Source organism: Bubalus kerabau, chromosome 1, assembly GCF_029407905.1.
Source record: "Bubalus kerabau isolate K-KA32 ecotype Philippines breed swamp buffalo chromosome 1, PCC_UOA_SB_1v2, whole genome shotgun sequence".
NCBI lineage: Eukaryota > Metazoa > Chordata > Mammalia > Artiodactyla > Bovidae > Bubalus > Bubalus kerabau.
The window spans coordinates 59,597,422-59,609,111 of NC_073624.1; the positions used below are offsets into that span (position 1 = coordinate 59,597,422).

General features: G+C 42.0%; 1 pseudogene; it reads right to left on the minus strand.

The window, feature by feature from the left end:
• Positions 1-3,578: 3,578 nt before the first annotated feature.
• Positions 3,579-4,064, minus strand: LOC129644532 (60S ribosomal protein L21-like; annotated as a pseudogene).
• Positions 4,065-11,690: the final 7,626 nt, after the last annotated feature.

Genomic DNA, 11,690 nt, shown 5'->3' on the forward strand with positions numbered 1-11,690 from the left:
CAAGTTTAACCTACCCCTCTTAGAGCAACTCTCAGAAGTATGTATTTTTATCTCCATTTTATAATTTGGTTCAAAAAGAATAAAAAATTACTCAAAACCTTAGTAAGTGGCAGACCTAGGGTTCGAACTCTCCTTTGGGTAACTTCAACACTATGCTCATAAACCACCCTGCTTTACTACCTGGAGTCTAGGTCAAAAAATGACAGGGACCACAGATAGGAGCATATCCAGGGTTTTCACATAGAGAGGTTTAGAAAATCCACCGTGGGGAGCTAAGTCCAAGGGAAGAATATGTGGGATTCCTAAGCCTTTTAATCCAGGATCTACTGAGGATGCAAGATCTGGGAAATAGATTTGCCTGAGACTCAGCTTTGAAAAAGCTGGGTTCTGATCAGATTGGCAGTGAGCACTGGTAAAGCCAGGGATCAGCAGTTAGGGAGCTGGTGACCAGCACCGAGGGACAGGAAACCTAGCCATTGAGGGCTGACACATAAGATTCTGTGTTTAGCTACTGAGAAGGTTGATCTTTGCAATTGAAAACTTGAGAAGCCAAATGGGGGACTCAGCCGCTGGTAGAAACAGAATGAATCATGACTGACTCCATAAGACACCCTGTTGACAGCCCATCCTATTTGTCTTATTTGGAGACAAAATTAGTACCAGTGCCTGGAATAGAGCCAAAAGGGATCAAGTTGACTCAGTTACCAGGGTTGGACTGTGTGATTCAATGAGGGTGTAGACTATGCCATGGATGTCTGACCTTAGGAATTGTCACATATAATATGTGAGACTCAAGTTCATTTTTTACCAAAATTAATTGATACATTGGACATTTCAAGGTTTCTCCTTTAATAATAATGAGCACTAATAGTTGTTGTGCATCTAATATATGTCAAGACCAGTGCATAGTACTTCGTTTGCATCTCATTTAATCCTTATAGCCATTTTGGGTGGTAAGCATTGTTAACATCATTGTTTTACAAATAACTGAAGGCTTGGAAGGATTAAATAATTCACGTAAGGCCACATGTCTAAGAGGTGTGGAGCAGGGTTGAATGACTGGACAAGTCATTAAAATACTGAAAATTTTCTATTCTAGTAGTAAGTAGTCATCACAAACTCTTCTGAGAGTTCACACATCCCTAGTCTGCTCCATGATCAGCCAACTAAGGAGGGGTTTGTACAGTAGGGGGTCTCTGGGGCCAGAATCTGCTCTCATTGGGTGGATCCTCTGCTGCGTTGGATGTACATCTGTTGGTGGAGGTAGTTTTCATAGCACACATCCCACCTGGCAGGTTAGGGTTCGTAGCTTAAAAATCCTCTAAGAGAGTGTATGAATCTCCCTGAATGTTCAGATGCATAAGCTCTTGCTGGTGTTCCTTCATCAACACTTGCTCTAGGGAGGGGCTAAAAGTATTTACTGTCATCAACTCAACGTACTTTTCTCAGGTTTTTTTGGCTTTTCCTTTTGTAAATGTGTTGATGCTGTTAAAACCCACTTACATTTCCCACTATTGCTCACCGTGGGGCAGGTGGTAATGCACTCCAAGAATGCTGAATTATTTCAGTCCAGTTTAATGAAAGGAGCTGGGATCCAAAGGTAGCTGACTTGAGTTCAAATCTTGACTCCATCAATTATTGTCTGTGTGACCTTGCACAGGCTACCAAACCTCTTTTTTCATTTGTAAAATGATGGTAATTCTATCCATCCCTCCTAGAGTCCTACCATCCATTTAAATCTTTTCACTGAAGAGAGACATGAATTAATATCGCAATGGATATAGTCTACTGCACAATGTACTTGTCTAGTCCTTGAGGGGATTGAAAAATTGGCAGACCAGGTTATTAATAGTTTTCAAGATAGAATCCACATCGAATGCCGCACTGTTCTCTGCCTCCAAAGAGCGGATGTGGGTTTTCTGTCTTATTTGTTGTGATGGGTTTGTTTACTGGAGCTCTTCTTTTAGAACTGTCTAGAACTTTTCCAATTTAAGTGATTCTGAAATGACATTTCTGAAACTAGCCTAAGACTTTGCTCTGCTCTCACTAACCTCACCTCACAGTCCCCCATGAAAGCACACCCAGGCTTCATTACATTTGCCAAGATAGGCTCAAGTAAATCCTCCTGTAGATAAACAACCCGTAAAATTAACCATGGGTGAGCAGACAGTCTCTTAATGCACTCTTTAAAGGGCATGCTCTTTAAGAGGAGAAAGCAACTAGGGAATGGATTTGGAGATAATTTGTGTGTTGCAGGTGTGACCTGATAAGGCACTGAAAAGCTCAACTTTATGGCTGTAGAAAGGCAGGATGCTCATCATCGTAGCCTACATAAGGAAAGACATTTATTAGAGCAAGATAAATAACTTATTATTTATTGGGAGTAGGAATAAATAGGTACAAAAATAGTAATATGGTAAGATTTGCTGAGTACTTGTATGCATGATTTCTTTTAGTTGTTAAAGCCATCCTGTGTGATAGGTATTACTGGGCCTCTTTTACAAACAAGGAAATTAACCCCCAAAGAGTCTTACTAATTTATTGGTTTCCATAGCTAGGAGGCAGAGTAGTAGTCCTCAATGCTCAGGAGACATTTAGCAATGTCTGGAGACATTTCTGGTTGTCACAACAGAGAGAAAATGCTTCTGATGGTAGAGATGAGGGATGCTGCCAAGTATCACCAAGCACAGGACAACCCCTCACATCAAAGTTTTATAGGCGCAGGATGTCAGCAGTGCTGAGGCTGAGAGCCCTGAACCGAAGGGAGTGGCAGGGAACCCAGTTTTTTTTTTTTTATTCCCAATTCAATGCTTATTTTTCTACAAGTTTCTAAAGATAATAGTGCAGTAGAACTGTCATTGATCATAAGTTTCTCCAGGCCGATGTGCCTCTGGTATGGTGGTAGCTTCAGCTGATATTATTTTGATTGTTATTGACCAATCCCAAGTTAACCCCTAGCAAGGACCCTTCTGCCCAGTGTCGCTTGTGCCAATAGAAGGAGACTGAATTTGGTTCAGAAGCAAAGGAAAGCTGTAATGTGACTAAGGAACAGAGAGGTGTGAGCTCATGTTGTAGAGTACATGCTCTCCCTTACAGGCTGCTTTATTGGTTTTTCTTTTTTTCTGAACTGCAGGGAATTCGGGATCTTAGTTCCCGGAACCTGTTCCCCCTGCAGTGAAAGCACAGAATTTTAATCACTGGTCCACCAGGGAAGTGCCTTTATGGAATTCTTGTCAGTGGGGAGTGGGCTGATTTCTCCTGGGACCGGCGCAGGGGTGTGGTAGACTGCAACACCAGCGCAGCCCCTCTGCACGCCGCCCGCCACCGCCATCTTGGACTGAATGCTGTGTGCAGCGCTTCTGCGCACGGCCCTGGAGCTGAGGCGTTGGCACAGCTGTTTGGTTCTGGGAATACTGGTCTGAAGGCTGGAGGGCAAGGCCTCTACATGCGTCACCCTGTGAGCGTGTGAAAAAGAGACTAACCACAAAGGAGAAAAAAGGTTAGACTATTTTATTACCAGATTCCATTTTTTTCCAAAAACATTTGTATAGTCCAGGTCTTTATTTTCTTTACACCGGTCAGGTCATGAGTTCATAGGGAACGGGCTCCAACAGTTGAGGCTCCTTTTCATTGACTCTCACGAAGTGCGCTTCTCAGGGTGGAGCAGGCTGGCACTTCAGCTGAACCCAAGCCCCTTTCTCTTTGGCGTCCTTCTTTTTCTGATCCTTTTCCTTTGCACGTTTTAGGAAGCTATCTCAGCTCTTAAGAACGCTCAATATGCTCCATAGGCACGTTCATTCTCTTGGCAAGAATCTTGCCCTTGTTTGTTTACAGTGATGCCAAAGCATGCTGGGTAACATTGTAGACTCTCCTAGTTTTGCCATGGTAACATTTGTGGGACGTTCCTTTTTGTACGTACCCAGTCCCTGGATATCTACAATATCACCTTTCTTGTATATTCACTTGTATGTGGGCAAAGGAACAACTCCATGTTTTCTAAAAGTCTTGGAGAACACATAGTGGGTGTCCCTCCTGTTTCCCTTTGTGTTGGTAATTTTGACAAATTACTGGAAGATGGAGGTTCCAGCCGATACAGCCAGATTCCATTTTTATTTCCCAGGAATTGTTAATGGGTTTTGGTGGTGACAGTGGGTCATTGTATCCATTCTGCTGGTTTCCTGGGGAGCAGGTGGTTAACTGTTTTGAGTCACACCGCTGAATGTCACCTGAAGTGTGGCAGTATCTAGTCTGCAGGTTGCAGAGAAAGAATCTCCTTATATATAGCAGTTGAGGAGAAAAATGAACTGGGGATTTTTAAAAAAGGCTCTCTTATGGTTTACCCATATAAATAAGAATAATGCCCCATCACATGTATTTACAGCTTTATAATTTTCAGAGCACTTTTATATTCTTTTAACAAATTGAGGAGAAACTAATGCCATGTTCTGTTCTAGTTCTGAGCATACAGAGGAGACCAAATAAAAGTTTCTTGGCCTCTTGAAGCTTATGTATGAGGGGTGGGGGACACAGACCAGAGGAAACAAATAAGTATGTAATACATTGGAGAAAGATAGGCACCGTGAAACAGTATAAAACAGAGTTTGCATACTTGGGAACGTGGGGGTCAGGGTGTTGCCATGTCACATAGTTGGGGAGGGCAGGTCCATGACTAAGGTGGGTAGTTTTGCAGAGATGTGAAGAGGGGAAGAGAGTGAATCATGTAGATATCAGGGAGAAGAGAGTTCCAGGCAGAGAGAACAGCGGGTGCTCTGGGACTGGTGTGTGGTTGACAAGTTCAAGGAATGGTAAGGAGGCTGGTATGGCTGGAGCTGAGTGAATGGTGGAGAAACAGGGAAGATGAAGTTTCAGAGATAGTAGCCCAGAGACCTTGTAAGCCATTGAAGAAGGACTTTGGGTTTGACTCTGATTGAGAATACGGAATGAAGCAGGGCAAAGGCTAATAGAGTTTTGCCAAGAGAACACACTGGTCATTGCAAACACCCTCTTCCAACACCACAAGAGACGACTCTACACATGGGCATCACCAGATGGTCAATACTGAAATCAGATTGATTATATTCTTTGCAGCCAAAGATGGAGAAGCTGTATACAGTCAGCAAAAACAAGACTGGGAGCTGACTGTGGCTCAGATCATGAACTCCTTATTGCCAAATTCAGACTTAAATTGAAGAAAGTAGGGAAAACTACTAGACCATTCAGGTATTACCTAAATCAAATCCCTAACTATTATACAGTAGGAGTGAGAAATAGATTCAAGGGATTAGATCTGATAGACAGAGTGCCTGAAGAACTATGGATGGAGGTTTGTGACATTGTACAGGCGGCAGGAATCAAGACCATCCCCAAGAAAAAGAAATGCAAAAAGACAAAATGGTTGTCTGAGGAGGCCTTATAAATAGCTGAGAAAAGAAGAGAAGTGAAAGGCAAAGGAGAAAAGGAAAGATATACCCATTTGAATGCAGAGTTCCAAATAATAGCAAATAGAGATAAGAAAACCTTCTTCAGTGATCAGTGCAAAGAAATAGAGGAAAACAATAGGATGGGAAAGACTACAGATCTCTTCAAGAAAATTAGAGAGACCAAGGGAACATTTCATGCAAAGATGGGCTCAATAAAGGACAGAAATGGTATGTACCTAACAGAAGCATTGTTTTTTAATAGCTTAGTAATATTCCATTGTATATATGTACCACAGCTTTCCTATCCGTTCGTCTGCTGATGGTATGTACCTAACCTTAAGATATTAAGAAGAGGTAGCAAGAATACACAGAAGAAGTATACAAAAATGATCTTCATCAACTGACAAAGAATTAATCTCAAAAATATACAAGCAGCTCCTGCAGCTCAATTCCAGAAAAATAAGCAACCCAGTCAAAAAATAGGCCAAAGAACTAACAAACATTTCTCCAAAGAAGACATACAAATGGCTAACAAACACATGAAAAGATGCTCAACATTACTTATTATCAGAGAAATGCAAATAAAAACCACAGTGAGGTACCATTTCACGCCAGTCAGAATGGCTGCTATCCAAAAGTCTACAAACAATAAATGCTGGAGAGGGTGTGGAGAAAAAGGAACCCTCTTCTATCATTGGTGGGAGTGCAAACTAGTACAGCCGCTATGGAGAACAGTGTGGAGATTCCTTAAAAAGCTGGAAATAGAACTGCCATACGACCCAGCAATCCCACTGCTGGGCATACACGTGGAGGAAACCAGAATTGAAAGAGACACATGTACCCTAATGTTCATCACAGCACTGTTTACAGTAGCCAGGGCACGGAAGCAACCTAGATGTCCTAGCAGATGAATGGATAGGAAAGCTCTGGTACATATATACAATGGAATATTCAGTTCAGTTCAGTTCAGTTGCTCAGTCGTGTCTGACTCTTTGTGACCCCACGAATTGCAGCACGCCAGGCCTCCCTGTCCATCACCAACTCCCGGAGTTCACCCAGACTCAAGTCCATCGAGTCAGTGATGCCATCATGCCATCTCATCCTCTGTCGTCCCCTTCTCCTCCTGCCCCCAATCCCTCCCAGCATCAGAGTCTTTTCCAATGAGTCAACTCTTCGCATGAGGTGGAATATTACTCAGCTATTAAAAAGAATGCATTTGAATCAGTTCTAATGAGGCGGATGAAACTGGAGCCTATTATACAGAGTGAAGTAAGTCAGAAAGAAAAACACCAATACAGTATATTAATGCCTATATATGGAATTTAGAAAGATGGTAACGATGACCCTATATGCAGGACAGCAAAATAGACACAGATGTAAAGAACAGACTGTTGGACTCTCTGGGAGAAGGTGAGGATGGGATGATTTGAGAGAATAGCATTGAAACATGTATATTATCATATGTGAAATAGATCGCCAGTCCAGGTTTGATGCATGAGGCACGGTGCTCAGGGCTGGTGCACTGGGATGACCCTGAGAGATGGGATGGGGAGGGAGGTGGGAGGGAGGGTCAGAATGGGGAACACATGTACACCCATGGCTGATTCATGTGAATGTATGGCAAAACCCACCACAATATTGTAAAGCAATTAGCCTCCAGTTAAAATTAAAAAAATAAAATAAAAAAATAAACTACCCCAAAGGAAAAAAAAAGATTTTCATGACCCAGATAATCATGATGGTATGATCACTCACCTAGAGCCAGACATCCTGGAGTGCAAAGTCAAGTGGACCTTAGGAAGCATCACTATGAACAAAGCTAGTGAAGGTGATGGAATTCCAGCTGAGCTATTTCAAATCCTAAAAGATGATGCTGTGAAAGTGCTGCACTCAATATGCCAGCAAATTTGGAAAACTCAGGAGTGGGCACAGGACTGGAAAAGGTCAGTCTTCATTCCAATCCCAAAGAAACGCAATGCCAAAGAATGCTCAAACCACTGCACAATTGCACTCATCTCACACACTAGTAAAGCTCAAAATTCTCCAAGCCAGGCTTCAACAGTATGTGAACTGTGAACTTCCAGACGTTCAAGCTGGATTTAGAAAAAGCAGAGGAACCAGAGATCAAATTGCCAACATCCGTTGGATCATCAAAAAAGAAAGAGAGTTCCAGAAAAAAATCTACTTCTGCTTTATTGACTATGCCAAAACCTTTGACTGTGTGGATCACAACAAACTCTGGAAAATTCTGAAAGAGATGGGAATACCAGACCACCTTACCTGCCTCTTGAGAAATCTGTATGCAGGTCAGGAAGCAACAGTTAGAACTGGACATGTAACAACAGACGGGTTCCAAACAGGGAAAGGAATATGTCAAGGCTGTGTATTGTCACCTTGCTTATTTAACTTATATGCAGAGTACATCATGCGAAATTCTGGGCTGGATGAAGCACAAGCTGGAATCAAGATTGCTGGAGGAAATATCAATAACCTCAGATATGGAGATGACACCACCCTTATGGCAGAAAGTGAAAAAGAACCTGTTGATGAGCCTCTTGATGAAAGTGAAAATGGAGAGTGAAAAAGTTGGCTCAAAGCTCAACATTCAGAAAACGAAGATCATGGCATCCGGTCCCATCATTTCATGGGAAATAGATGGGGAAACAGTGGAAACAGTGACAGACTTTATTTTTGGGGCTTCAAAATCACTGCAAATGGTGACTGCAGCCATGAAAGTAAAAGATGCTTGCTCCTTGGAAGAAAATCTATGGCCAACTTAGACAGCATATTAAAAAACAGAGACATGACTTAGCCAATAAAGGTCCATCTAGTCAAAGCTATGATTTTTCCAGTAGTCATGTATGGATGTGAGAGTTGGACCATAAAGAAAGCTGAGCACAGAAGAATTGATGCTTTTGAACTGTGGTATTGGAGAGGACTCTTGAGAGTCCCTTGGACTGCAAGGAGATCCAACTAGCCCATCCTAAAGGAGATCAGTCCTGAGTATTCATTGGAAGGACTGATGTTGAAGGTAAAACTCCAATACTTTGGCCACCTTATGTGAAGAGCTGACTCATTTGAAAAGACCCTGATGCTGGGAATGAATGAAGGCAGGAGGAGAAGGGGATGACAGAGGATGAGATGGTTGGATGGCATCACCGACTCAATGAACATGAGTTTGAATAGACTCTGGGAGTTGGTGATGGACAGGGAGGCCTGGTGTGCTGCAGTCCATGAGGTCGCAAAGAGTCAGGCACAACTGAGCGACTGAACTAACTGATTGAGATGGGGAATCACTGAAGAATTCTGAGCAGAGAAGTGACATGATCAATATAATTTTAAGAGACCAGTCTGGCTACTGTGTTGAGGCTAATCTGAGGGGCCTAAAGTTTGAGGCCAGTTCTGGGGCTGTTGCAATAATCCAGAAAAGAAACAGTAGTGGTTGGTACCAGAGATGGAGCATTGGATGTGATGAAGTCAGTCTGATTCTGGGTATCTATTGAAGGTTGAGCCACAATCTATTGAAGGATTTGCATCATAAATGGTATGAGAGAAAGAGAAAAGAGGTGACTCCAAGGATTTTGGACTGAGAAACTTCCACATTTGAAATAGGGGGGGCTTATAGCTCAGTTGGTAAAGAATCTGCCTGCAGCGCAGGAGACCCAGGTTTGATTCCTGGGTTGGGAAGATCGCCAGGAGAAGGAAATGAAAAGCCCACTGCAGTAGTCTTGCCTGGAGAATCCCATGGACAGAGGAGCCTAGCAGGCTACTGTCCATGGCATTGCAAGAGTTGGCACGATTTAGTGACTATATCACCACCATAAGAGAAACAGGATTGAGGTGAAAAATCAGGAGTGCTGGTTTTAACATGTTAAGTGTAAGGTGCTTATTAGAAACGTGAGTGGAGGTATAGTTATGTCGTATCAGATAACATATAACATATCCAATGTTATATCTCTCTTTAACCAAAGACCAGTGTTTAATTAACATGCCCATGGCTACAGTGTGATGAAACTGGGATGACATCACACTCTATCTGATTCTAAGACCAATGTCCTTCTACTGATGGAGAGTTCTAGATGTAAATCAGCATAGTTCAGTTCAGTTCAGTTGCTCAGTCGTGTCCGACTCGTTGCGACCCCATGAATCACAGCATGCCAGGCCTCCCTGTCCATCACCAACTCCCGGAGTTCACTCAAACTCACGTCCATCGAGTCAGTGATGCCATCCATCCATCTCATCCTCTGTCATCCCCTTCTCCTCCTGCCCCCAATCCCTCCCAGCCATCAGAGTCTTTTCCAATGAGTCAACTCTTCGTTTGAAGTGGCCAAAGTATTGGAGTTTCAAGACCTTTTAGAACTAACACCCCCAAAAGATATCCTTTTCATTATAGGGGACTGGAATGCAAAAGTAGGAAGTCAAGAAACACCTAGAGTAACAGGCAAATTTGGCCTTGGAGTACGGAATGAAGCAGGGCAAAGGCTAATAGAGTTTTGCCAAGAGAATGCACTGGTCATAGCAAACACCCTCTTCCAACAATACAAGAGAAGACTCTACACATGGACATCACCAGATGGTCAACACCAAAATCAGATTGATTATATTCTTTGCAGCCAAAGATGGAGAAGCTCTATACAGTCAGCAAAAACAAGACCAGGAGCTGACTGTGGCTCAGATCATGAACTCCTTACTGCCAAATTCAGACTTAAATTGAAGAAAGTAGGGAAAACCACTAGACCATTCTGGTATGACCTAAATCAAATCCCTTATGATTATACAGTGGAAGTGAGAAATAGATTTAAGGGCCTAGATCTGATAGAGTGCTTGATGAACTATGGACGGAGATTTGTGACATTCTACAGGAGACAGGGATCAAGACCATCCCCATGGAAAAGAAATGCAAAAGAGCAAAATGGCTGTCTGGGAAGGCCTTACAAATAGCTGTGAAAAGAAGAGAAGCGAAGAGCAAAGGAAAAAAGGAAAGATATAAGCATCTGAATGCAGAGTTCCAAAGAATAGCAAGGAGAGATAAAGCCTTCCTCAGTGATCAATGCAAAGAAATAGAGGAAAACAACAGAATGGGAAAGACTAGAGATCTCAAGAAAATTAGAGATACCAAGGGAACATTTCATGCAAAGATGGGCTCTATAAAGGACAGAAATGGTATGGACCTAACAGAAGCAGAAGATATTAAGAAGAGGTGGAAAGAATACACAGAAGAACTGTACAAAAAATCAGCATAAGGAAGCCTCTAATAACACCATTTCCTAAAAGCTATCTTTAAACTTTGTTTCTTTACGATCCTCCCTAAAAATCAAGGGATGGTCATGTTTGGAGAGAAGCACAGAGCACATTAAAGGAAGTTGACTTCCTGGTGTGGGCCTGGGAATTATTATCAAAGCTATAAAAAGAGCAGGGCAAAGAAGCCCAAATAATTCAAATTCTGCCTACTTCAGATATCACTTATTTTAAAAAGCTTTCTTTTTCTTTATGCATCGATAGAATCAACAAAAAATGAAATCTCACTCTTTATACTTTTTTATTTTTGGCCAGTCATTCCCCCACCTAAGTTTTTAGTATAAAAAAATTCAGACATACAGAACTGTTCGGTAAGCATCTATATATTTACCTCCTGTGCTGTGCTTAGTCACTCAGTCATGTCCAACTCTTTTCCACCCCATGGACTGTAGTCCACCAGGCTCCTCTGTCCATGGGATTCTCCAGGCAAAGAATACTGAAGGAGGGTTGCCATGCCCTCCTCCAAGGGATCTTCCCAACCAGGGATAGCTTCTACATTTAATATATTCCTGTATTTACTTTTTCACATATCTGTCCATCCATCCCTCTATGTAAACATCTTTCCATCTTACTTTATTTTTTGATGAATTCCATGGTCAACTGTAGACTTTAGTATGCTTTACCCTTAAAGACTTCAGCATGCCTATCATGAACCAAGTTCCATATTAACCCCTGTATTTTTTACACTTGTGTGCCATTTGGTTTTCAGTGGCTCACAAACAGCATGTAGTAGAATTTTGAACTTTTAGGTCTCACTAAGAGTTCATCTTCGAAGGAGAGGCCTACGACCCCATCACATTGACTGTGCTTGTGGAATGTCAGTTCTTGTTTTTGTCTTCTTATTTTATATTTTTCTTTGTGTATGCCTCCTTGACATTACCCTGTTATGCTGTACTGTCTTTAGTCATTTATTCAAAATTTCTTTGGTCTTTTCTGTCTAGTAAATATGTTCTTTTTTTGCAACTAGTGGTT